Source organism: Tyto alba, unplaced genomic scaffold (genome assembly GCF_018691265.1).
Source record: "Tyto alba isolate M040663 unplaced genomic scaffold, T.alba_DEE_v4.0 Super-Scaffold_14, whole genome shotgun sequence".
In the NCBI taxonomy this organism is placed as follows: domain Eukaryota; kingdom Metazoa; phylum Chordata; class Aves; order Strigiformes; family Tytonidae; genus Tyto; species Tyto alba.
In genome coordinates, this window is record NW_024881276.1 from 8,953,637 (window position 1) to 8,981,189 (window position 27,553).

General features: G+C 41.0%; 1 protein-coding gene across 2 annotated transcripts in view; it reads right to left on the minus strand.

Annotated features, from left to right (window-relative positions):
- MID1 (midline 1) overlaps nt 1–27,553 on the minus strand; it is a 260,084-nt gene that overhangs the window by 123,633 nt on the left and 108,898 nt on the right. The window lies entirely within an intron of this gene.

Here is a 27,553-nt window from a genome sequence, read left to right on the forward strand (position 1 = left end):
TGGCATCCAGCCAGGGTCAACCCACCACAGTGGAATTTAATATTAATTGCAAATTAAGTTTTCCTTTCCAGGTAACATTTATTTGCCACAGCTACCACTAATTTATTTTATCTAGCTCTCTTTAGATCCAATAGACAAAGCAGAAGTCCCTTGAAAAGATGAAAGTCACTGGGCTGAAAAGAATGAACTAGGCTGGGTTAATCTTTAGCCACATTTGTTGACTTAGCTCAGTTTTCAGTTGCCAGTAGAGACAGCTGCTATGCTCTGCAATTTTTCTCTCCACTTGTCAGTCCTGTACGTATTATCAGCTCAGGAATGCAATAACTTCTCTTTTCTTCCTTTTTTTTTTTCCACCTTCTCCATCTAATTAATGCCAACCAGAATAAATGTGGCTTTGTGAACTATTCAGACATAGTAGCAGCCACTCCAGGTGGCTGCTCCAGGTGCTCCAGGTTTGTGCCCATCCGTATTTCACAAAGCAACCAAACAGGTTCAGCAACATCCAACATCCCACCATGACTTGAGAAAAAAAAAAAACCAAAACCAACAAAACAGACAGACAGGCCAAACAACCCACCTTTGGATTATTCTGCTCTAACTTCTATGAAAATGTGGTAAATTCAAGATCATGATGGTTTTTGTGTAACAAAGAGAGAATAATTCAATTTTTTCCATAACAAACAAAAAGAATCTGCTCAAAAGCTTGAATGACGGCCACAGCACATTTATTAAACAGCAGACAGCCTACAGGAACTTTTTTTCTGGGAAACCAATCTGGCTTGTAGGTAACTCCCCTGACAGAAGACTTGCTGTATCAGTCTTAAAACCAGACTCTTATAGGTGGATGTAAGGATGTAAATGTCATGTTTTCTCACCACCTTTGTTTTCTACTAGATCAACCTAATATTGTCATCTGCTTGCATTTGTCATGGCTGAGAAAATCCCCTAGTAGAACATGAACAGTCATTATCTCCCTTCCAGCCACAAGAAATTATGAAGAAGTATTGTATTACTTGAGATGCTGGAGAAAAGAAGTAGCTGCAGTATGCTAGAAAGAACATTTTTGCTGCTACTGGAAGTTAGAGTAAATATAGTTGTTATATTCCGTGAGACTGGTGTTTTACAAGCTCTGCTCCTGCACTCTGTTTTGCAGTGTTCTCTGCTCCTTCCAAGCTCCTCAACAGCACAGACATCCACACGCACCATAGCAGCAGAACTGTCATCTGCCATGGAGTCACACCTGGAATATAAATACAAGCTTCGATCTGTTCAATCCATGACTAGATTTCTTGCAGTTTCTTTTCCCATCTTCAGTTACAAAAAGAACTTCAGCTGTCTCTGGTGCCACAGACAGGATGAGCTGGATAGCATGGGGCTGATTACATTGTCAAGAAGTAGGTCTCAGAAAGGGCAATGGAACAAGGGGGTAGGGCAGGAAATACATGTTGCTTAAGTTAGGTTTCCTGTGTCAAGAGACTGATAGACATGACTGAGAGCAACATTTTAATGTTAGCCACTGAAAAGCTAGACAAAGGTTTAGACAGCTGCTTAGTTTTTGTGTAGAAAATGGAGTGAAAGAGCCACCCCAGGATGGGATAAATTTTATTCTGAAGATAGATTTCCAAAACAGATACCATGAGTGTCTCTTTGGCCCTTTGAACCATCTCTTCCACTGTAAACTCAGAGAAATCCACTACAACCAGGATGTTCTGGGTTCCTGACCTTCACACAGCTAAGCCTCTCAGGAAGAGAGTGGAGGCATACAATTGCAGTGAACTGATAGTTGATATCCAGTTTATATCACTTCCTTCAAAACTTGCTAAGGTTCCTGGATTGCCATCAGGAATGGATGTCCCAGTGTTCTTTCAAGACCTTCACAAAGGCCAGACCTACTTAGGCCAAGCAGAAGTGGGCAGAGTTTGTTCCACTGTGTAATTCCCCTTTCCGCTAGCCTTGCAAATGCACTTGGAAGACCCAGATGCAGTTGGTGAGGGGAGATTCCACCTTAATGACATAAAAATACTCGCATAAAAGATGTAAGCAAGATGTGAAAGATGAGGTGGTACCATCAGATCCTGGCACAGCTTCAATCTCACCCTGAGGTGCCTATAATTCAGTAATGAAACAACAGAGTTCCTAAAGCAGGAGGAAGATCAGATTCTGAAGTGTTACTCTGAGAAAGATCCTGTGTAAAATACCAAATTTTGCAGTCCTAGATGTGTAGAATACCCTGCAGCTGTTGTGCAGCCCACTTCTCAGGCAGTAATGCTAAATGAAAAATAAAAAAAGGAAAAAAGAAAGAAAAGAAAGAAAAGAAAGAAAAGAAAGAAAAGAAAGAAAAGAAAGAAAAGAAAGAAAAGAAAGAAAAGAAAGAAAAGAAAGAAAAGAAAGAAAAGAAAGAAAGAAAAGAAAGAAAAGAAAGAAAAGAAAGAAAAGAAAGAAAGAAAGAAAGAAAGAAAGAAAGAAAGAAAGAAAGAAAGAAAGAAAGAAAGAAAGAAAGAAAGAAAGAAAGAAAGAAAGAAAGAAAGAAAGAAAGAAAGAAAGAAAGAAAGAAAGAAAGAAAGAAAGAAAGAAAGAAAGAAAGAAGAAAGAAAGAAAGAAAGAAAGAAAGAAAGAAAGAAAGAAAGAAAGAAAGAAAGAAAGAAAGAAAGAAAGAAAGAAAAGAAAGAAAGAAAAGAAAAGAAAGAAAGAAAGAAAATAAGTGAATCTGTGGGAAATAGAACTGGTAGGACTTGGTTTTCTTATCTGTATTCCCAAATTTAACTATATACTGTATAATGAATGATCTTCTTTGTTGCCAGCTTAGGCCTTCTAGTTGACAAGATCCTAAGTTTTCTCTCTTCTTCCAAAGGAAATTAATCTAAAGGACAGAGGGAAGTAATTTATGGCATGCCACTGTGTTCTGTTAAAAATGTATGGTCCTTAAGGACTCCATGTGTTTCAGCTAAACTGAAGTAAATCTATTGGACTAAACCCATTAGTAATACATTACCTTCTCTGTTCTAGGAGCTGAGCGTACCAGCCACTCAATGAGATATTCTCTGGAAAAGATCAGAAACCAACACCTTTTCCTCCCATTAGCATGGATGAGATGTGCAAGTAAGCCTGAGAGATGAAATATTTTAGCAGCCATGCATGAATTCAAAAGGCGGCAGTACAGCCATCACTTGCTTACATGTTTAATTCTGAAATAAGATTTAGTGCTATCCTCAGTAAATTTTCATTTGTTTTAGTTAACCAGAAATATATTTTCTCCATATTGATTTTTTAAAGTAATTTAGAAGTAACTGGATACACACACACACACACACACAAAAAAAAAAATCTACAAAATAAACAAGCAAGTAATAAAGAGATTTTTTCTACATATCAGAATTACCAGCAGGGGAGATAGAGGAAGCTATTTTTAACTCCATATTCACATTAAAGAGTATGTTATTCTGTCACCAGTGCTAAGCTCCTTTGACACAAAGAACCTACTTTAAAAGGCAGACTCTCTGCATATGAGAAGACAGATTAAAAAGTCCACCAAGTAGTTCACCAGGAGCCTTGCTATCACTGCTAAGGTTATTATTTCAGCATAAACCCTTCCTCATTTACAAGATACCTTCACCCCCTACTCCCCTACCTCCCTCCCTGTGCTGACTTTTGATTTCACAATCGTGTTTTCACTTCAGAGGAGAGTGGGGTAGCTCTCCTGTGAGGAACTCAGGAATTATGATTATGTGAGTAGCTGAGTTTACTGAAGGAAGTTTTGTTCTCTCTCTTTTCTTCCTCTTGGGGCCAGCCAAGTTTTTCCTTCTCTTCCCCTCCCTCTTTTTGAAATTCAGCTGCTCAAACATCAGCCATATATACATAAACCCTGCTCTCCTCCACTCCCTTAGCTCCATCCCCACAACCTGACACATCAACGTCCAGAAAAAATTCCATGGATGGGTGATTTTTAATCACTATCTTGATTGGCAGCAAAAGGATTAAGCTATGGTCCATTCAAGAAGTAACTTTAACACACATTAGCCCCCTGAAGTGCTAAAGTCTAAACCTTTCTTCTCCTACGTCTACTCTGCATCTTGCAAAAACCTTTACTAGTGGTTGCAATGCACAGCTTTTCATCCATACTTGGTTACAGAAATGGAATTAACTGGCATGATGTTTTTCAAAAATTACAATTGAACTTTCTTTTCAGAATTTAATAATGCAAGATGAGAAAGAGACTTTTTATAAAGAAATTATTTTTTTGTTGCCTTTATTACTTAAGGTCATGTTTTAATTTATCGCGATTTCAACTCATTTTAATTAGTTTATTCATTATTGCAGAGATTTACACTACCCTGTCACATCTATTACAACTTCAGGATGGGTAAGATGTAAACAGATGACTGAAGATGTTGGTCAGTCAGCATGTTCTTAAGCTAGCACAGTTTTCTAACTTGATGGCCACCTAACAATATACCATCTGACCAGATTCTGATATACTCATACCTTTAATAAACCAGTGCAAACCACTTTTACCATAATGATATTCCTCCTGCTGCGGATTTATTTTCCAGCAGTACCAAAAGCTTTGCCATTTGTAATGCAGAATAGACTATCAACTGTGAGAATAAAGGCATGCCATCCGGTATGTAGGGTTCAACATTGCAAAATTTCAGTACGTGTTTGTGCTGTTTAACAGAAAGGAATTTGCTGGACTTTTTTTAAAAAAAGTCAAGCTTATACTCCCTGCCTCTTTTACTGCAATTATGCCAATGTGCCTCAAAATGGGTCCGTTATTGCCATGCTTAACACTGTGCTAAGTGTGTGATGGTGGTTTTATAAACAGGGAACTAAAGTGAGACCACTGAGCTCTTTCAATTGTCACCTAAATCAGATTACAACCTAGGCTTTTCAAAGGTGAATAGACGACTGTAGACTAAACATCCAGCATCACTTACATTAAATCCCACAGGAGCAAAATGTTTTGAACTCTTAGGAAGAAAAGGAAGTTAATACTTCATTTTGCTGTGCATTCATGCCAGGATTTTATCACACACAGAGAGCACAGAGTGCCTTTAACAGAGAAACTCTGCTCCCTTTACCACCTATTTTATTGTAAATTATTCTGAAATGTTGAGGTGCTACTACTCAAATAAAACCCATGTATTATGAAAATCTATGACCTTGCACTATATTTGTGCTTGGGATTATGAAATTGTAAGAATTCGCAATTCCTGGAAACCTAAGTACTAAAACATGTCTCTGTGAGACACCATACTTGTCTTTCTGAATACTTTATTATCAAGTCAAATTGAACTTCATAACTGCCTTTAGGTGGGCTGGACTTTCTGTATGCAATCAAGACGTGGTTGAAATGGTTTATAATTATGAACCATGTAAATGACTATAAGGTATTATCAGCCTTTTTGTTAGATGTTACCTTTTTAATTTGTGTAGAAATCTCAATATATTACGTGCATGCAAGGAAAAAGCAACAAAAAAACCAAACCACTTGCTGTGTTAGAGATCCCTGAAGTGACTCAACTATACAGTGAAAAATTTCAAATTCAGATGACTGACCGCAATGCCTAGAATGATTCTTCACTTCCAGAAGTCAATAAAGTAAATTATATTATTCAGGTTTTGTCCCCAAGTAACAGGGAAAACATCTGACAAAATTATGAACTGAATTATTCATGTGTATGCTACCACTAATGGTCTGAACAGTAAAAAATCAGACGTATGAAATCTGAGCCCTCAATCAGTGACAGATGTTAATTTTTCAGCAGCATTTGCGTAACACCCCTCCCCTAGAATTGTCAAACAAAAATCCCTATGTCACATACCTGTATGTTGCATCGGGAACATGGATATCCTACCATCATATTTCAGATGCAGAGCAAAACACAATTTAAAATAATACATAGGAGAGAGGAGAGAATATAAACTATTCAAAGCATAGTACTTCACCATCCACTTGAGATTGTCTGATAAATATCTTTCTTTACTTTGAGTCAGACTGGTACTCAAAGGGCCACAAGGGCTTAGAAAGATTTGTTCCATCTAGTTTGAAGATAAATATCATCCTGTTGTACTAGGTGAAGTATACCAGTTCTCGTGATGGATTGCTTGTTTGGAAAAGATATCTAGTACGTTGAGTAGTGCTATTTCTCAGGACTAAACATTTTAAAAATACAATCTTTTAAGGCATTCTCACATATATTTTTTTATTCTGTTACATCATATATTAAAGAATCAGGGCCACAGTCTTGCTTTCAACTTATATATTTCAGAAGCAGATGTTTCTTTATATTGGGAAATGACGTATTAAGAAGGTACAGCTTAGATTTAGGGGGGAGTGTCTTTTTATGGTCACTATTACCAAGCCTCCCTTCAGCCACCTATCTTCTTTTCTCAGGTGTTTGGAGAGTGGAAAAGAATTGTGTAATGGTACACAGCATTTGGAACAGCCTGACTATTTCAGGACAACTGTTTTGTGAACTGGTTAGGGAGAGTGGATCTGATACTCACTTCCATTACATCCCAGAAAATGGAAGCACCATAGGCAAGTGGGAGCCCCATTATTACTACCATCACATCCACGCAAGTCAAAAGCAGCATTTAGAAAAATTACTTAAGAGCTATTATTTTATTACATTTGACATAAAATAAATTGAGGAATCTTTCAGCATGCTTCCTGGGCTTTGATTCATCTGGGTTTCTGCACTGCCACAAGAGCTCAACTCTTTCTGCATGAAAGCCAAGCCTGTGAAAGCCACCCTGTGCGTGATGTGAGCGAGCATTAGCCTCACTGAGCATGGAAGTCATCACGACTACACCTTTAGCAGGTTGAAAGCTAAATGTCCAGAGATCAAATTCACATGAATCCTCTCAAATCTAGATCAGGATAGGGCTGCCTGGGGCAACTGCACAGCCAATAACCACAATGTTGTCCAAGCCATTGTTTTCTTGGCTAAGGAACGAAGTTGCAGCAGCAGCAAAAGAAACCTGGAAGCAGGCAAAGGGGAGAATTCACACACATTGTGCCAATCCGGTGTTTGACAACACTGTTCTGTCACCAGCCTCTATGAAGATACTTCTGTGTCTGTCAATCTGGACACATCACTAGAGACATAGATCTAAACACAGGGCTTATTGGTGGGTTTTACCTGATGTATTTAAAGGTAAGAGCATGTCTGACAGTTAAACTAATAGTAAGGTTGGATTCTCAATGGAGAATTGGTGGATAAATTGTCTGACACAAGTCACAGTCTTCTTTATAGAAGAAAAAATGGATGCAGAGACCTATCTGAGCTCTCAAACTGCAATCTTTGATTTTCTAATGCAGAAGCCTGGACATATCTTGGAATGGTTTTGGTTATGATATTGCTTTATAATACAGATAGAAACTGAAGGCAGATTTAATTTCTTTACATTTTCATAAGGGCATATGAGAACATATATTTTTTCTGTCCAGTTTGTGTACAGTTTTTTGGAGGAGTAAGTGCTCAGTACTCTTTAAAAAACAGATCCATTAAATATGTTACTAGTGACTCTTGAAAATACACACTATTCTCTCTACCCATCATCTTGAGTAAGCAAAATTGAAGTTGCAATCACATAGGCAAAAAAGTGCTATCTGCATCTGCTCACGTGTGCCTTGACATTTCCAATGCTCAGTATGCCACCATCTCCTTTCCTGAATCAAAGTGTCCCCCTTTTGTTTCCAAAATACTCAGCTAAAAATCAGAATTTGATGGATGTAATTCATCTTAATGATAGCCCAACAATTTGAAGTTTGATTTTCTTCCTTACCAGAGTTGTGCAACAGGCTCCATATTTTCCTGCAACATAATTTTGTTTAAATACTAAAATAACAAGACCTTAATGGAACATAAAATGATTACATCACTGTAGATAGCTCTTTGCTGCCAGCCATTCCTTACAGTCTTTGCCATGCATGGCTCATTACACAGGAAACTGTTCCAGGTTTCTTGTGCCCTAGCCCCAGTTTGTAAGTGCTATTCTTTCATGAATTATAACATCAGCCTTTTTATTCCCAGATTTTAAAACACCAAACTACCAGACACATTTTCGTATTTCTTGGAATTATTGGCATTAAATCACTACATTCAAACAGCCAAACAGACCAGATTACATATTACGGTTGTCTGAACAGAGAACACTTGTTCATCTTTTTTCTCAGCGTTTTGAATGCAGGAAAAGCATAAGGTGTCATTTTGGAGGCTATAAAGAAAATAGCATTCAAGCATAACTTCAGAAAGAGTTTTAGCCATTGAAACTCAACAGCCGAGGGCAACAAAAATTTCCCATGGATTTAAAATTCATAGAATTGGCAGACCTTTTGTAGAGGCAAGGGGTAAAGTTCATGCGTTTCATAGCTTCACTAACTCTGAGAAACAACGGTGCCTTTATGCACTCCTGAGCTTTTCTATAGAAGAGATCCTTCCATGGTTAGCAGAGATAAGAAATAATGCAACACAGATACAATACTCCTGCACTTCTAAGCAGTATAGCTTCCTAAACACATTCATATGCTTGGTCAGCAGATATTCCGTACCTTTGGTTGAATTACAATGTTTTAACAGTAAAAAGCTGTCTGTCACCTTGAAGCAACACTAGCTGCCTTTTGCAGTTTGGCTCCCTGTTAACTATGGAAAGAGGCAGCTCTGCTCGAAATGGATGCCTGGGAAGACGGAGTGAAGTCTGAATAATCAGGCCCCAATAGGGGTCTGGCAACAAAGCCCAGAGAGGAAGTTAAAAGGATTAGCACTATAACACTGTTTCACATTAGCACTCCTCTCTCTCAGCCTGACCCACAACTATCTTCCCCCTACTAAGTCTCCCCTTCATCATCTTTACTGTGCTCAGTATACTTAAGTTTACTCATGTATAACTTAACCTCTTCACTTGAGAGACAGTCACACCACTGTGCCTTATGAGCGGTTTGAGTGCGGCTTGCTTATTAGCTGTATCTGCATTGTTAGCATCATCGCTCAGGATGAGCCTGGTTTGGAAAGCAGTATTAGGGAAATGAGCAGTTCAAATGCTAATTCAAGGATATCTGTGCCTTTGCAGAGCAGAACCCCCTGTGTTTGCTGTATGTCTTCCTGTTAATGCTTTAGTTCAGGTCATGAGAACATTTTTAAACAATCATCCAGTCCTCTCCATTAATCAAGCTTTGGTTCACATCTCTGACTGATGCTGGAGCACGTGAAGTTTCATCCTCTCAGATGAAATAACCCAGATGATAAGCTTTAGATGAGCACTTAATAATGACCTTGAACCGCTACTGAATACCCAGTCCTCAGACACTGACTAGAAGTACACTATTGGAGTTAAACATGCGTAGTCGGGGTATTGGGTTATCTGCATTGATCATTTCATTACAGATCTGTTGGTCCAGTTAATGCTACACAGGCACTGAGTATGCCAAAAGCTCAGCACCTTCAGGAAAATCTGATTGAAGATTCAGGCACACACAAGTTTAGAAAGTGGGGAACATGGAGTTTCAGAAATAGAACATATGGGAAAAGGTGAAGTCACGGGAATGGGAATGAGTGGGAGCAAAAGACACTGAGAAGACGGGAGATACTCGTGACTGAAGTCCTGGTTTATGAAGGCAAAAACGAGTGGTATGAAGTAGGAAACACTTATTGCCACAGGTGAGATTCCTGTTAGGAGACCTGCAGGGTGTAATACAGCTCAACCATTTTCACATTCTGGGTGGGGGAAAGGTTTCTGAAGTTAACATTTTTGAAATTGTCAGTTCGTGCCCTCGCTCAGCTCACCATGACTAAACATAGAGTAGCACTTAAAATTAACGGTAGTATGAATTCTGCTGAAGAAATCATCCCTGTCTGCTAGCAGACTGTAGTACTGCTCTGCTAACCTCAGTCGGTCGCATCGGCTATAAAGGCTGAAATTCATCTCACCTAACGTTAGGTCAGAGAGACAACAGAAAGCAAGATTTTTCTGCATGTCTTATAAAGCCATCTTTGAATGAGATACAACAGATGTCAGAGAAAGTAAATCCCACTCTAAACAATACTAAATTTCAGTTCATCTGATGAAGTAGAGGTGCCCATAATATAGAAGCCTACAGATGACTAGAACGTGCTAAACCTGGGATTCTTTTATACTCAATAGGTATTTCAAGGAAGCAATTTATTTGGTCAGTTCTAGATGGCTTTAGTGCAAAAAAGAATCCTGTTCTACAAGTACCTATATCCATGGAATATAAAAGAAGACTGCAGCAAATGGGCTAAGACATAGATGTTCCATTGTCAGTGACTGTATTGTCAGATATGCCCCATCAAAAGAGTGCAGTAATCCAGAATATTTCCACTTAAAGTAGAACACTTCCTGGAAATGCCATCATGCATGGTTTAACCAAGATTAGAATGGCTTAATTAAAAGAGGGCATCTCATAATATTGCCTAAAACAGGACCTAAATAAACATAAGGGGGAAAAAAATCATAGAATCATAGAATGGTTAGGGTTGAAAAAAGCTTCAAAGGTCATCTAAGTCCAACCCTCCTGCTGTTGGCAGGGACATCACTAGATCAGGTTGCTCAAAGCCTCATCCAGCCTGACCTTGAACACTTCTAATGGTGGAGCATCCACGACTTCTCTGGACAACCTGTTTGAGTGTCTGACTACACTCATAATAAAAAATGTCATCCTTATATCCAACCTAAAATCTATCCTCTTTCAGTTTAAAACCATTGCCCCTTGTCCTGTCACTACAGGCCCTGGTAAAAGGTTTCTCTCCATTTTTCTTATGAGCCCCCTTTAAGTATTGATGGTCCGCAATAAGGTCTCCCTAGAGCCTTCTCTTTTCTAGACTGAGCTACCCCAACTCTCTCAGCCTTTCTTTAGAGAAGAGGTGTTCCAGTGCTCTGATCATTTTTGTGGCCCTACGTCTGGACCAACTCCAACAGGTCCATGTCTTTCTTGTTCTGGAGACCCCAGAGCTGGACACAGGACTCCAGGTGGGGTCTCAGGAGGACAGAGTAGAGGGGCAGAATCACCTCCCTTGACCTTCTGGCCATGTTTCTCTTGATGCAGCCCATGATACAGTTGGCTTTCTGGGTTGAGAGTGCTCATTGCTGGCTCACGTCCAACTTCTGATCCACCAGTATTCCCAAGCCCTTCTCTGTAGGGCTGCTCTCAACCCATTCGTCACTCAGTCTGTACTGATACTGGGCATCGCCCTGACCTCATTAGGTTCATATTGGCCCACTCCTCAAACCTGTCAAGCTCCCTCTGGATATCATCCCTTCCCTCATGCGTATCAATGGAACACTGAATTTCTTGCAAATGTTTAATTATATGCAAATGATTATAAAATGGCTTGTTTAAAATGTACAGAACATCACATTTGCATTTCCTGTTGAAGTCAGTTTTAAAAGATATGTCTTTTATAGGCAGCACAGACTTTTGCTGTCTCATTGTGTAAATAATATTTTTGTCTTAAAAAAAATCACTTCCATTTCAATTTTTTTAAATAAGTATGAGGGAAGAACACTGCAAACTAAGAGTACTACTGTATTTAAGGCTAGCATTAATTTTTTGATTGTTTTCTTAAAAATCCCAAACCTACTGGAGATGTCTTTCCTCCACCCTGTTCCCTCTTGCTGTATTAGACTTTGCTGAAATATTAACACAGCACTCCTTCACTAAACCTGACTTCTCAGACAGCAGCCATGCTCAGTATTATTTCCATTATTCTGTATTGTTCTGCCTAGATCAAGCCTATGTTTAAAAAAATCTTTCACCACAATCAATTTAAAACCTTCCCACCACTCTTCTTCCTTAAATTTAAGTGAACATCCCACATAACATGAGGAGTCTTCAGCTCTGTATGTCAGTCCATACATAGTTTGAAGATAGATTGCGCAGATGATAAAGATTAGTTATGCCGGGTTTTGTTGAGAAAGGCATGGTTCTGCAGGTCCTCTTTATATATCTCCTCCCTTCCTTGATATAAGTAATAAACCACAGATTTAGACCCAGATGCCTGAAATCCAGTTAGTAAGGTAGATAAACTTGTGTTCACTCAGGTATTTACAATTTTCACTCTCTTGTTCTTTCACACCAGTTTTCAGACTGAAGTTCCCGTGGTTCCTCCAGCTGCAGCTGAACCACTCCATGATGCCTTCCACTCAATTGCAGGAAGGCTTCCCTGACCCTCTGGGCACCTGGAGGGAAGTATAGACATGTACTAGAGAACTAGCAGCATAAACTGATTTAATCTGTGTCCTCCCACTGAGGTGAATAAAGGATGCATAGTGGCTGACATGAAAGTCGAACTGGGGGCCTACTTCATACTTACGCTTATGTTGTTAGCTTGGGAGAGTTGGGGGTCACCACCCAAACAAGATGAATAAGTAACTCCTCAGTTGCAGCATGGACATATGGAAACATGAAATTATAAGAGTCACAAATTGACCCAGTTCAGGCTTCCTGGCTCAGTACATTTGCATTTAAAAGATAAAGATAAATCTGCAAAATATTAAAAATACAACCATGCACCAAACCTTTAACATGATGCTTTAAACCACAGCCAAATTTTGGCATGGTAAAATATCTGTGAATTATTTCATCAACTGAAACAAAATGCTCTGAGTATTTGGAAAATGTGGTCAACACATCTTACGTGCTCGAAGTTAAACTCATAATGCATCTAGAGTCTGGACATAAATTCCCCAGGTCAGATTTGAGTATTTAGAGTACATTTTGTAGAGCAGCCCTTCTTAGTATGAGAATAGTCCACTTTCTAATATCATTTGCAATTTCCCCCCAAATAATTTCCTGCTAGTGTGAGGACATTAGCCATTTGTCTCCCTCATTCTGAGTCATTCTAGAGGCTTTTACAGCTTTTGATCTTTTATGCCATCTTCCTTATGAGATGCTATGACTCAGTTTGTTACTTGTATAATCAGGATTTGGAGAATGGATGTTCCTTGTACCCTTCTGAGCTACTGGAACATCATTGCTGGAATTATATTTAAGCAACTATATCCGAGACTAGAATTGGTCTCTTGTTCTTATTTACATATCACTACTAAATTTTGCATCAGTTTCTGCTTCAGGACAATCACTGAATGATATCTAAACATAGCCTGCTGTTTATGCCCAATGCAACATTTAAAGTCTTTTTTCTTCACTTAGAAAGGTATGCTCATGTCTGTCTGGATAGAGGTGTGGTAAGGGAGGAAGAACTAAAAAAATAAACATGTTAGTTATCTTGTTGTAAAAGCCTATGAAGAAACAAGGTATCTGCAATATTTGTCTTAAAGTAGCTAGCAAGATCCTCACTACAGCCTAGGCTAAGGATGTTTTTCTACTGTATCATGACTTTTTCCTCTTCCAGAATATCTAAAATATAATAGTAATCCTGTGATTATAAAAAAGACCAATTTTGTTATTACTGGGTCAGAAGACCTGATCAGATTAAGTGCTTCTAACTAATGGAGACTTGGTTCTTCAACAACTAAAATATTTCATATTTTGTTTTCATAAAGTCTCTTTTATATCATCTGGTCTGACACAAAATTTCACAATGAATAATGTTTTTAAAAATTCACGTGAATTATTCACCTTCCCTTTCACCAGATGTTTTAATTCTGAGTATTTCAGTCTCATTCATAGATCATGGGAATAGATGAAATTTTTTTTTGATAGAACAGCTCTCTGTTGCGAATTTCAGTTTCATCAAAATATACAAATTTTACAGGAGTGTGCCAACTTGAACTAAATGTTTTAAAGAATAGGTAAAAAAAAATAATTATTTTAGTTAATTTTGCCATTCAATACAAGTATTTTTGTTTCATATATAGTATGTAGAATAGCATATTTAGTGTTTTAATATAGTCAAGTTGAACAAAAATGTTTAGTCAAGCTACATCCCAGAGCACAATAACTCAGCCTTATTTTGGGGTTCTGTGATCTCAAAAGTAAATAGTTTTAGTGGGTTGATTGGTTTGGAAGGGCTTGAGGGGGATTTTTCAGGGAGTCAAGGAAAGAAGAAAGATTGGATATTGCTGGGGAAGAGTACTACTTTAAGAGAAGTATATTCCAGAAAGACACAGTATACTTTTCAGCCCTACAGTAAGAAGCTGTCTCCTTTGCCTTCTTAAATCATCAGTATCACCAGTTCTTACTGCCTCTTTTTTTTTTTTTTTTTTTTTTTTTTTAATAAAACTGTGTGCAAACTTCAAAATATCTTTCAAAGTCATTACTCTGATCTCCATTTTCAGGTAAGACCAAGGCATGACAAAATTTTCCAAAGGCTCTCTAGTATGACATTATCCAACTCCCCTCCCTGATTAACAGTTCCTTTCAGCTAGCTGGTGTGGAGTGGCCAACCAAGGATTTGCTGGTTTTGCAACTCTCTTAGCAGCAGCACACCAGAAAGTCATAGCACACCATAGTCATAGCCCTGGACCACACACTGGCTAACACTCTACTGACACAAAAAGCATCCTCTCCTCCAGCTGTCTACAGAAACAAGCCTAGCCAATAGGCAAATAGCCAACAATGACGAAAGGTATGATGTTAGGTCACCATTTTTATCCATATGCAATCTTTAATATCATTAGAGCCTCGACATAGAGCGACTGCCTGTCATCCTAGGGCACAAGTGGCAACAGTCATGGGAATTTGTTCAGTTTTTCGCATTCTTATGACCTCTCTCTCTCTCAAACTTTTCCTGCCTGCAAAACAAAGTAATGTGGCATGGAGAGTCTCTTACTTCATATAAGCAGACTTTCACCAAGCGCCTTCTTGTATTTACTTTTTTAAAAATCGGAGTCTTTCAACAACAACAACAAAACAGAAACAAAACCCCCAAATGCTACAGTATACCTAAGTGCCATTTTGCATCCCTTTCCTGAAACTAGAGTTGACAGGCCAACATATGTGACCAATAACTGCTATTCAGAGTTAAGCTCTGCAAATGGTGATTGACGTGGAGCTGGCCACACCACTAGCCAAGAGGTTTAACAACTACAGACCAACCAAAATAAACTCAGAGAAATTCCCTCTGCTTGTTAATCACTCTGAGTATCATTCTTTCCCACACACTAGGCAAAGATTCTTGACCTCCTGATTTGCAGCAAAACCACCCCTATCAGTTAAATAATTATCACCTGAAAACATACGTAACCTTTTCACCCTACACAAGAAAGAGAACTGTGTAAGTAAACAAATGTCTATTGTAAATATGACTAAATGTCCAACCTCGCTTCATTTGCTACAGCGCATACGCCACTGTATAGTAATACCACCTAGTGGGTATCTGCACAGCAGAGCATAGTAACATATATTTTTTAAATCTCTAATGAATAAGTCTTTCCACAGCACTTTCAAATGAAACAGTTCAAAGCTGGGAAAATTAAGTCAGTCACCTTTCAACTCTAATGGATCAACTTATGCCTGGCCTGAAGTACAGCATTGCACAGTATCTAACTGTATCATGCAAGCTTCGAACTGGTGTCACATCTTTCACAGTACTTTTTACTGAGATGATGTACTATAACATCAAATGTCTTTATCATAAAAACTAGTTTTTCCCATGTAACTGCAGTCATGAAACTGTGGGGGAGAAGTTTAGTTTGGGGGAGAAAGGCTTTTACAAAAGAAAGCAACATGGGCTTGTTTTTCCATCTGCTAAAAGCCAGATTGTCACTTCTGAAGGGTGAATCTTTGTTTAACAGTGGAAGACCTACAAGATCATCGGGTGTAAGAGTCTTATAATTAGAATTAAGCCTTTTTTTAACAGCACCTTCTGGTAAAAAAATTCCCAGACTTTTTTACATTGAGGCTGTCCCTTAAGCCTGGCTTACAGATTTTAGAAATGAAGATGCATAAAGTTACTGCTACATTTGACTTTTTAACAGATTATGTATATCTCTAGCCCTCGTGTACAAAGTTTCAGCACCTGGCAGAAAACATTTATACACACTGCATAATGACCACAAGATTGAAAAAGCCAAAGGCATTGCAGTTTGATCAGAAAACTAAGCCTTATATTTTAACTGATTTTAGAGACATTAAAAACCCAATACCCCAGAATATTGCAGTATGTTTTAATAGAATATTGCAGTGGTTTTAATAGCCGTTAGAAAGAAAAGCTTGCTAGAAAAATAGGTTTCCAGAGGATTCATAAAGCAAAACTCCATTGATCATCCCATTATACCTTTACACTGTAACACAAAGGGTCCTGTAAAGGACAGGTACCGTCAAGAATGGTTCTTTCAAGAAGAGATAGGTCAGACAGTTTAATGGAGAAAGAATAAGAAGTTACAATGGCCATTGTGAGTGTTTAATCTTTCTCATGCCTTCAGAGGTCTTCTTTATCCTCCTTACCTTCCTGTCTGATGCCTTCCTCCTCTTTGTCTCTAAGCTCTTGAAGTTTATGAACTATTCCTCTTTCTTGCATCTGTGCTTACCAAGGCAAATTTTGATTCTGTAGCACTGAAAAGTCCTGTTTTAATTCTCAAGGATTTCAAACAAGTTTCATTCACAATTTCTGTATAAAGGCTGCTTCCTCTGCATTCCTAATGCAATTTTAAGAAGAGACGCTGGTAATCTTTTCCTTCTCTGCAGGCTCCTCCTGGTCTCCTCTCCCACATAGTTGTTTTCCCTCTGGGATTCTCTCTGTCCCTCTTGTTTGTACTTTATTTTCCAAGTAACATAGCCAAGTCTCATGAATGTACCCCGGCATTTTAAAATGCTTCCACTGTTGTTATGTAGGAATAGCAGACAAACAGCCAAAGCTATCCCTTTCTTTCTCTTCCCCTTCCTTTACCTCTTCTCAAATACTGCAAGAAGTAAAACCCATTTAGTCATCCCCTGGCATAGCACCAACCAACAGCACAAACATCGGCCAAAAGGTATTCAGAAAGACTAAAAAATATTTTGAAGCTTATGATTGTTAAGGAAAATTTCCAACTCCAGTTCAATGACAGAAGGAAGAGAAGCTAAAATAACACTACCGGTTTTCTTCTTTGTCATGCTCAAACTTCCAGCTGCACACTGACAGGGACAGGAGTACTAGGTTGGCAAAGCCTACCTCCCTGATGAGGTTAAGAGCACATTTGAAAAGGAGAGGGATTGAGATGGCATTTCTCCTCCTTCTTTAAGACCCCTCTCTTCCCTCTGGGTCTACCCTACAGTTCTGTGAGCTCTAGTATTAGCCAGATGTCTGGGGAAAGATCAGGTTAAAGACAGAGGCCAAAAAACTGGGGACAGAAGTGAGGAGTCAGTATTAGAAATCCTAGAGCAGGGTCACAGTGGTGGACAGCAAGGCTTGATCCAAAGAGGTAAAAATATATAAATCACTGGACTAAGAGAATGTACTGGAACTAGTCTGAAAATTCAAGGGGACCTCAGGGAAAGCATCAGCACCATTGGTTATTAGTTTCTCTTGGGGCATACCGACCTCATCAGCTCAAGACAAACAGAGAAATAAATTGCTTTTCTCCACAAACCTCTTTTCTCTGGTAACAGTTTCCAGATTTTCTAGACCACAACAACATGATCTGTCTTCCTAAAGCTAACCCCTCTACAATATTTACAGGTATAAATTCATAGAAACATACAACAGCAAAAATAATGGAAATAGACAAATTAGACAAGATCCATGATCTAATACCCCAGGATTTCTGGTCCAGAAAGACAAATGATGCTTGAGAAACAGCTAAAGCCTTCTGAGAGCAATCATGCAATAAGATCAAGCTAAGAGGGGGAAGGTTTGGGCTTTTTTTTTTTGGTTATGTTGGCCAGGAAGCCTCACTTGGAGGCTGTAAAGTAACTTTCTCAACACAGACATAATATGAGCTTTAACAAAGATAAATGTGATGCCCTGCACCTGGAAAGAAGTAATCTCAAGCAGCAGCATGAGCTGGGGACTGATGGGCTGAGTAGCTCTGCTGAAAGGGACCTGGGGGGTGGTGGCAGGCAGTGAGCTGAATGGGATACAGTGGTGTGCCCTGGAAGGGAAAGTGACCAGCAGTCTCCTGGGCTGCACCAGTAAGAGTACAGTCAGTAAATCAAGTAATATGGCTATTTCAGTCTACGTGGCACTTAATAGGCCACCCTTGGAATACTGTGCCCAATTTTGGTCCCCTCAGTTGGAAAGGTTGGGAAGAGTTCAGCAGAGGCCACCAGGATTATTAGAGAGTTGGAGAACATGACATATGAAGAAAGTCTGGAGGAACCAGGTTTGCTCAGCATGGAGAAGAAAAGGATCAAGGGGAATCTAATCATACTTCCTGAATATTTAAAAATTCAGTTACAGAGGAAACAGAGCTACCCTCTTCAAAAGGATGCCCACTGACAGCACAAGAGGCAGTGGACGTGAGATGCTTTGAGGGAAATTCTGTCTGGATATAAGAAAAAAAAATTCTTCCTCTGTTGGGTTTGTGTGTGTGGCAAGGGTTTCTTGTAGTGGTGGAAGGGGCTACAGCAGTGGCCCTGTGAGAAGATTCTTGAAGCTCCCCTGACTTCAAGTCACACCCAGGTCTGGCCAAGGCTGAGCCAGTTAGTGATAGTGGCTGCACCTCTGCGATAACATATTTAAGGGGAACCTGAGAGTGAGTGGTGAGGATGAACTGTGAGGGAGACACCTACGCAAACACTGAGGTCCGTGGAAGAAAGGAGACACGGGAAGTGTGCCAGAGCTGAGACTCCCCTGCAGCCCATGGTGAGACAGCCCCCCTGCCACCCATGGACCTCACCGGTGGATCAGAGACTGACCAGCAGCCCATGGAGGTCCCCATGATGGAGCAGGTGACTGTGCCCAAAGAAGGCCAGAACTCTGAGGGAAGTCCCTGTTGTTGCAGTTCAGTGCTGGGAGGGCTACAGCATGTGGGAAGGATCAATGCTGGAGCAGTTTGTGAAAAGATGTGGCCCATGGGAGGGACTCCTGTCAGAGAAAGTAAATGGAGAACTGTCTCCTGTGAGAGGGACCCCATGCTGTTGCAGGGGAAGAGTGGAAGGAGTCCTCCCCCTGAGGAGGAAGGAGCAGTGGAAACAACGTCCGAAGGACTGACTGCAACCCTCATCTCCTGCCTCGCTGTGCGACTGAGGGGGAGGAGGTAGAGAAATCGGGAGAAAAGCTGAGCCCAAGAAGAAGGGAAGGATGGGGGGAAGGTGTTTTTAAGATGTGGTTATACTTCTCACTGTCCTACTTGGTTTGTTAAGTGGTGGCGGTGGTTGAATTAAATTGATGTTCTTTCTCTTCCCTTAAGGAGTCTACCTTTTGCCCATGTGCATAATGGGTGAGTCATCCTTCCCTGTCCTTATCTTGATTCCCAATCCTTTTGTTTGTTTTTTTCTCCTCCCCATCTCTGAGGGGGAAGGAGTGATCAAGAGGCTGTGTGGTGCTCAGTTTCCCTCTGGGCTCAAACCACAACATTTCCCATGAGAGCAGCTGGAGATTGGAAGAGGCTGCCCAGGGAAGTAGTGGACTCTCCTGTGGTGAAAATGCTCAAGATTGTTTGAATAAGTTGCTGGAGTGACCTGTGTTGAAGAGAAGGTTGAACCAGATAATCTCTAGAGTCCAATCAGAATCCCTAACTTGCACAGTCTTGCTAGCTATGTGAATAGTGTTGTCAGTCCACAATCATCTTCTCCCTCAAGCAGGAGGCTTCTACTACTCTGGGAATACATGATATTTATTTCCAGTCATTACTAATCTTTCATAAGCAGTTTACACTTTTGTTCTCTTTAAAGGGAGGAGCAGCATCAGAGGCAGTAGCAGACTTCTCCCATGACAGTTTCTTTTGCAGTTAAGACATTTAAGGAGAGTTAAATTATGGGAGGATTTTTTAACCTTCAGTAGCAAGGCTTAATTAGGGATCAAGAGCAAATGTTATAGCACAGAAGAGGCACCTCTGAACACTCATTCTTATCGGGGTTTTGTTCCAATTAAGCTGGTTAACAAGGGATGTAAGAGCATTTGCATCTGAAGTGTACTCAAAGACTTCAGATAGCTATTACAATTTAAAATTTTATTTGAGCTGAAAAAATCTGAGTTTGCAGGACCTTTTGAAGATTAGATGTATTTGAAGAAATGGTGAAGAACCTGTACAACTCTTGCCTCATTAAAATATTTCAACACTGCAAGGGACAAGCTCATGCTAAACTCAAGAACGAATTTGTTACTATTCAAGAAAACATGAATTAAAATAAAAATTGTAAAAAAACGAAACAAATACGAAAGAAAGCATGGTATTGCTCTCATACTATTACCTGATCTGTTCAGCATTTGGCACAAGGGTGAAAATTTACTCACAGGCATACTTGAATAACTACAATAACACAGTATTTTGAAGGGGGAATCCACTCCACCTCCCCCAATCCCACTGACTTCATCAGAAGCAAGACCAGGCTTCAGAGCTGCCCATTTTGGATCAAGAAAAGTGAAGAAGCAAAAGGTGCAACCTTGCAATACCCTACACTGGTTACACCCCAATAAGGGTGTTGGTTGATAGGTAAAGCTAAGGAAGAGACAGAGCTTTCCTTTGCTAGCACTTCTCAAAATACTGTAACAGCAAGAGATTATTTTTCCATTAGAGCAAAGAACAGTAACATTTAATCCTTTAGTTGTTCCTTGATGTACCACAGTTTGAGCCCTGGCAAACATAAAGTCTTGCCTTGCAAGTCCAGATGGTAGGAGACAAAAAAAAAAAACCCAAACCACAGTGTAAACATAAATACGAAGGAAAGTCCTTGTGATTTTGTTGACTAGAAGAACAACCTCAATTTTTCCAAGAAAAATATGATGACTTCATAGGCAACCTTATATTTCACAAGGAAAGTATATGACATGATTCTTTTAATCCACTCTATTTTACATAAGCATCCAGGTAAAATTAAAAATACTATTTTCTGGCAATGAAAAACCTGCACAGGAAAGGTGTACATGGCTAGATGAGTTAGCACAGTCATTCTTTATTCATGAACTTTAATGCGCTTTAAAGGGATAAGATACTTTCAGAATTTGTAGCTATAATTTTGCTGTGACTAAATTCACACCTTTTTGTTGCACAGAGGGCATATATAAAAGGGAAGTCAGTTTCGGGAGGTTTTGTTTTGTATCAGTTTTTCCCAGATGTCTAAAATTAGCCTGAAGGATCCTTTTAGAGATCAAGTAAATATATATAAAATATCAGGACAACACTGCAATGCAAAAAGAATGTTAAATTGCTCATCCAAGGAGACGACATAACGAATACTGACATAATTTCCAAGCAGCAAAGCAAAACTAGGTCAAATCACATTGACCTATCTAACATAATAAGCCTTTTTTTTCAGATTTTTACAATGTAGACTGTGTCTGCAGGCATTGATGTCCCCTGTTATCAATGTATATTATTGTCACTCTGCTTTAATGTCTTATCACCATGTTGTGTTAATTAGACCAAAACAATATAGTGCACTTTTGAACTGCTTAACTCCCAGTTTGAAATCTCTGCCTAAACTATAATTCTGAGGTTATCCAGCTAGGAATGAAGTCATTAACTCTTTAAGGTCACTTGTTTCAATAGGTGCTACTAAGGCTCACGGAACAGCGTAACTTTGCATACAGGTAAAAATCTAAGCTTCGCAAATTGCATATTAGTTGTCAAAAACAAGGTCCACATAGCTAACATCTCTCAGCAAGCAAAGCACACACTAATTTTGATGCCACTTAGCACAAGGCAGAACCCAGGCATATGCACTCTCCTGACCGCTACACAGACAAATCTGCTCTGTGCTTGGCCATCATGTGTTCCTGCCCGAGGGCTTTATCCACATGCGGTGCTCCGAAAGGGACAGCCCTTTTCCTTGCTTAGGGTAGCCTTCCCTTCCCCTACTCTTGGTGTCCCTCTGCAAACGTGTATTTCTCAGTGAGAATGTAAACAGGGTTGTGTAGGATTCCACCTACAGCCTCTTGTGACTCCCGCAAGAACAGAAGCATGAGAAGTGAGAGCGATATCCATCTGTATCCCCGCCTCTGGTGCTGAGCTGGGACCAGAGACCAGGCTGAGAGCTTAAGGCACCAGCTACCCAAGGGCTGGAGCTGGTTGGGAAGGAGAAAAAAATCTGAGGGAGACCGTGGTGATCCACAAAGCAGAAGTTGTCAATAGAGCTTACATCTTCCTGTAGAACACACAGATTTTGTAATAACGGTATAATCTTAGGGGGAAAAATCCAATACGTTCCAAGGATAAAATCCCCTCCGACACTTTCAAAGCTTGTTTGGTGATGAAGAGTACCTTGAAACTGGGATGCTGGCTGTTCTTATGACAGAGTGGCTGGATCTGGCAACTCCAGTTCTAAATAAATATATATATATGTATGTATGTGTAGTGTTTCTGTTTTCTTTTTGTTTTCTTATTTTTTTATGTCTCCAACTACCTCTCAGGAAGAAAACCAAAAATGATATACAAAACAAATGAAATATTAAAAAAAAAAAAAAAAAAAAAAATGCCAGCAACAAAAAAAAGAGGGCTCATGTTTCCATATGGGACAACTACAGAAAAAAGAAGAGAATTTTTGTGAAAACTATTTTGCCACAAAATACTGATTTCTCAGTATTTTTTGGAAGAAAGCACCAGTCTCAGCTAATGCTCAAAATACGGGTTCTAATAAAAAACACAGAAAGGGAGATTCCAGAGAGGAGATCAAGGGGGTCTCACACCGGCACGCTCTCTCTTCACCTGAGTCTAAGCAGTGCATCGGCTCGCCGATACCACAAACGAGTCCGGCCTCCAGCTCTGGTGGGGGCCTCTCTGAGCTCCCGCTGCAGCTGTTCGGTAATTAAATACCTGCGGACCCGCAGAGCCAAGCTAATGCCGTTAGTCACGGGCACCTGCTGGGGATGCTGGGGTGCCGGAGGGCGGCGGCGGGCCGCGCCGTGGGCCTGTGGGCCGCGCCGTGGGCCTGCGGGCCGCGCCGTGGGCCTGCGGGCCCCGGCAGCACCAGGCGGCCCGGGTGCAGCGTGACGGGAGGCTGTCGGCGCCGCCGCCAAGAGCATGAGAAATACGATGGCCTCCCCGCCCCAAAATGTGGAGCGACTGTCATAGCATGTCACCAGATCCTTTCTGGGGCCGTGAAATATCCCTCCATAAATATTTTCACTACAGTCTATCATGCTACAATGAAAAATCCTATCAGCCCCATGGATCTCCTCATTTACTGTCCCCTTAAGCCAGGAGGAGAGGCCTGGACTCTCTTATTTTTTTTCCCATCTCAAAATTGTTCTTGCACCCAGCTATCTCAACACTTATGCAATCAAAAAAGTTTTATCATACTTCAGGGCCAAACAAACGTTGCCTATTTGCCAGCTTTTTTGTCCTCCCACATCCCTCTGGGAAGATATAATAATGATAACCAACCATGACAAGACAGCAAATAGGAAAGAATTTTAAAGAATTAAGAGCTATTTTTGTTGTTTAGAAAAGAGATCAAAATCAGCTTCCTACCCTTTAGTGTCTTTCCCAGCTCTCAGACAGGGCGGATTCTGCACTGCAAGCCAGGGATATCAGGGATATACAGTAATTCCTTACAGCTTGCTAAAGCATTACAAGCTCTAAGCTGCACAACTGCAATAAAAGACTTCAAACCCAAGAACAGGCTAAAGAATGAAGTACCCTAAGAAGTCTGAAATTCAGTTCAAACAAACTCCAGCGCGCATTCAAAAGGCTGTTCACATGGTTGTATGCAAATCCAGGTCTGCTCCTTTCTCTCAGCTCAGTCTTCACCCTCAGCCAGATCAAACTGTTTCTCCAAATCAAATTGTTTCTCCAAATGCTGAAGCATTTACTGAGCGTCAGCGTACCCACTGAGCATTTACCACCACGAGCTCCTCGCTCCCAGCAGTTCATTTTCCTCAACCCCAGGCTCCAGCAGACCCCTTACCTCTGGTGGTACTCTGCGGAGGGACTCTGAGGTCTGATAACTTTTTGCAGAGCTCAGAAGCTGTGGAAGGCCTCCGTGCCGCTGCCTGCCTCCCCGTCCCTCCCCAGCGGGGAAGCCCCGGGACCAGGCAGCGGTGGGAAGCGGGCAGCCAGCACAGCAGAGTGCTGGGCAGGCGGGAGGGCGAGAGCTCATCAAAGGTAGGAGGCCTGGTGGGGATCAGAGAGAGGGAGATACACATCTAAATAATTCAGGCACTAATAAAAGCTTTAGGTTGGGTTCTGTTCAAGATGAGAGACAAAGCTAAATTACGATGTATTTCAGGCTGCCATCAATGCAGAATGCGATGTTACCCAATAACCCGACACTGACAAACCAACGTTATTTTAAGAGTATTCCACATAAAGTTAATGAGGAAAGTGGTTACGCCTGGTTTCGTATTTTTATAGCTTTAGCTTGAAATTCTAGCATGTGAAGATTTTGAGAACTTCAAGTCTGACCTCTACAGGTAGGCTGCTGAAATAGGTACAGTATCTTTTGATCACAAATTGTACACAGGACTTTCAGAAACTGGAGAAAGGTAATGGATCAGATGTACTAGGTAACATCAGGTTATCATCACTGCATCTCTAAAGCTGTATTCTAAACCCACTACTATCTGTAGCATCATCTGTGGTAATTTGGTTCCTACAAATGCTTTCTTGCAAAATGCATAAAAGGTGCAGCAACACCAGAAAAAGCACATCCAGCATGAACATTTTTACATTCAAAAGTGTTACAGGGCTTTGCTTCTGCTTTTTATTATCCCTCCTCCCCCTTCCTCCCCAATCTTCCATACGATCTGCTCTTTCAGAGCTACAGAAACAAATGTTACTTTGAAACCGATAACATCCATTTGCGTATTGCAAAACTGATGTTTTTAAATGCCCTGATTGGTGCCACCTTTTTCTAATCAGAACCAACCACTCTAACAAACTACCCTTTGTCCAGGGATCCCATCCCCTCTGTTCCCACCAACCTACAGCACATGTTGCTATAGCTACCCTGCATGTCTATTTACCACACAAGTGATCAAAGGGAGCAGACAACACACATGCACACACGCACAAAAAACCTCGCCAGGCTTCCTACCGAGCAATGTCCAGCCGCTAATTAACTGATACACTCCCAGCCTGTGGACTCCGTACACTTGTTTTCTTTATTCTGTGAGGTATACAAAAAAAAAAGCAGCATTCTCGGAGATGCTCATTCTTCCCTTACAGACCAAACAAACAACAAAATGTCCCAGGAGGAACTTTAAAAGAGAATTTCATAAAGCAGGGCTAAGGATTACAGCAGTCCAGGATAAGAACACAGCTTTTCTACTGAGGAACACATTAAGAATTTTAAAAGGTATGCAAAAGAAAATAGGAAATAAGAAACACATGCCAAGAACTTAAACAGCTGTAAGGAAAGGGGATGATTTTGAATTTTGCATGTGTTTTACACTGAAATTGTATACAGCGTTTATTCACTTGGTGAATTACATGCATGCTAAAAGCTATATGACTGCAGTCATGATTAGTAATTGTAATGGCTTTATGTGCCTTAGAGACAGTTTTTCATTTTTAGGTGACCTGTCAGTGAACAGTCGTTCTGTTGAACCTCTTTATGGGATGAAGGGCTCAAGTCTGCCTTGATCAAAATCAGTGTGACTCCAATAGGAAGAGGCCGAAATAAGGAGTTGCATTTGTTGTCAATGACACTCCCATGAGCTGCACTTCAGGGATATGTTGTGGGTGAAAGTGAGTGAAAATGAAGTATTAAAATTCATCAAACATTTGATTTTCTGCGAAGGAGGCTTAGGGAACTTAAAACAGAGCCCACAGTGCCCTCTCCAGTTCTGCAGCAAACTCAGGGAATCCAGCCACGTAACTGTGTCCAGTCACACAAAAAGACCACTCTATCACATGAAGGCTGAGCATCTTCTCAAGAGTTTCCATCACTTGCAAGTTTCCTTACTTAGGAATTTCTTTTTAAGTAACAAACTGAACTGAGTACTCTGCGAAGCAGAGAATGTGTTACCTGCAATGGATTCTTTTCTTGTCAGGTTAGTTGGGTGTTTTGTCTTGCAACCGTGTTAGATACCTTTAAAAAATTGCACTTCTGCTTCCTAACACTAGTCTTCTAGCATGCTGGCATATACAAATGGATATATTTCCTGTGGATGCTTAAACTTTTACAAGTACACGGTGACCAGTGTACTTTCCTAGATGTCACATGCACAGCAATAGGATAGAAATTTTCCCATTTTGATTACTGGAGCTTATATGTTAGGTCATTCTATCAGACAGCAAGGAGATACCTCTTGATGAGGTTTTCAGTTATCACCTAAAAATGACTGTTTCTTTATACCATCTCATTTACAAATCTCAACACAACATTTACACCAACCCCTGTTACCTGCTAGAGACTATTGGCCTAGCACCGTGGTAAAGTAGGTTGCATTGTATCAACTTAACAGGCTGCATATTACATTTCTACAGTAACTCTTGCACCTCTGTTGGGGAATTTAGTACATTTGTCTTGCTATGTGCTATTGTTCAGTACCTGTGGGCTGCCTTTGGGCCAGATCAGTCATCAGCACAATACACCGTTTCATTCCAACACCTGCAAGATACTGCTTGCTTGATGGTTAACTCTGCAACCCCAAATTAAGCTGCAGCTCCCACCAAGAGCCTCTCCAAGTAGGACCACTTGCTCCCAAGGCCTGGGAAAAGAAAGGAGTTAAGCCACCCCTCACTGTCTTATAGGATGGGGAAGAGCAGGGAAAGCAACAGGACAGGTAAGGGGAGAGGACTGCAAGGTGGAAGACTAGGTAAAAAAAGCTCTCTTTTGCTCTGAATGGAGGGGGGCATAAAATGGCCAACAGAAAAGTCACCTTCTGCGTATTCCTCCTTCCCGTAACCATTTCAAACTAGAAGCAGGCGCAAGGGCTCCAGCTGCACACGACTTTCCTGCTCCGAAGTGTCTGCTCTAACGGACCTCCTAAACATTTTGTACGGTTACTTCCATAGCTCATCATAGTCTGAAGCTCCCAGTAAAACATGAAGCCTGCTGCTGGGGGCCTGTGCGCCCAGAGGCTCAGCCCCCCCCCCCCCTTCCCCCCCCCCCCGACCCCCAGCTCCCTGGCTGCTGCCCCTGGGGCCTTACCCACGCGCACAGACCTTCCCTGCCAAACTGAAAATATTTGTGCACAACAAACCAGCCAAACCCGGGGAAATACTCCTAAATTGTTCCCTTGGCACGGGAGAGAGAGAAACCGCGCTCCCAGGCAGGTGTTTAAACAAACTCTGGCAGCGCTTCAGCCGCCGCTCCCCACCCGCGCCCCCGCCACGGGGGGAGGCACCGCGGCGGGGGGGGGGGGGGGGGGGGGGGGGGGGGGGGCCTCGGGAACGCGCGGAGCCCTCGCTGCGATCCTGCGGGGAAAAGGGCGGGACCTACGGGGCCGGGACGGGCCCGCCGGTGCCTGAGCCTGCACCTCTTCGTGGGCTGGAATGTCTCCCCCCGCCCTCCCCCCTCTCCTCTCCTCTCCCCCCCTTTTTGGAGGGAGAGGGAGGGTTCCTGTGAGCGTTAACATCCCAACCCCCCCCCCCCTTCTGA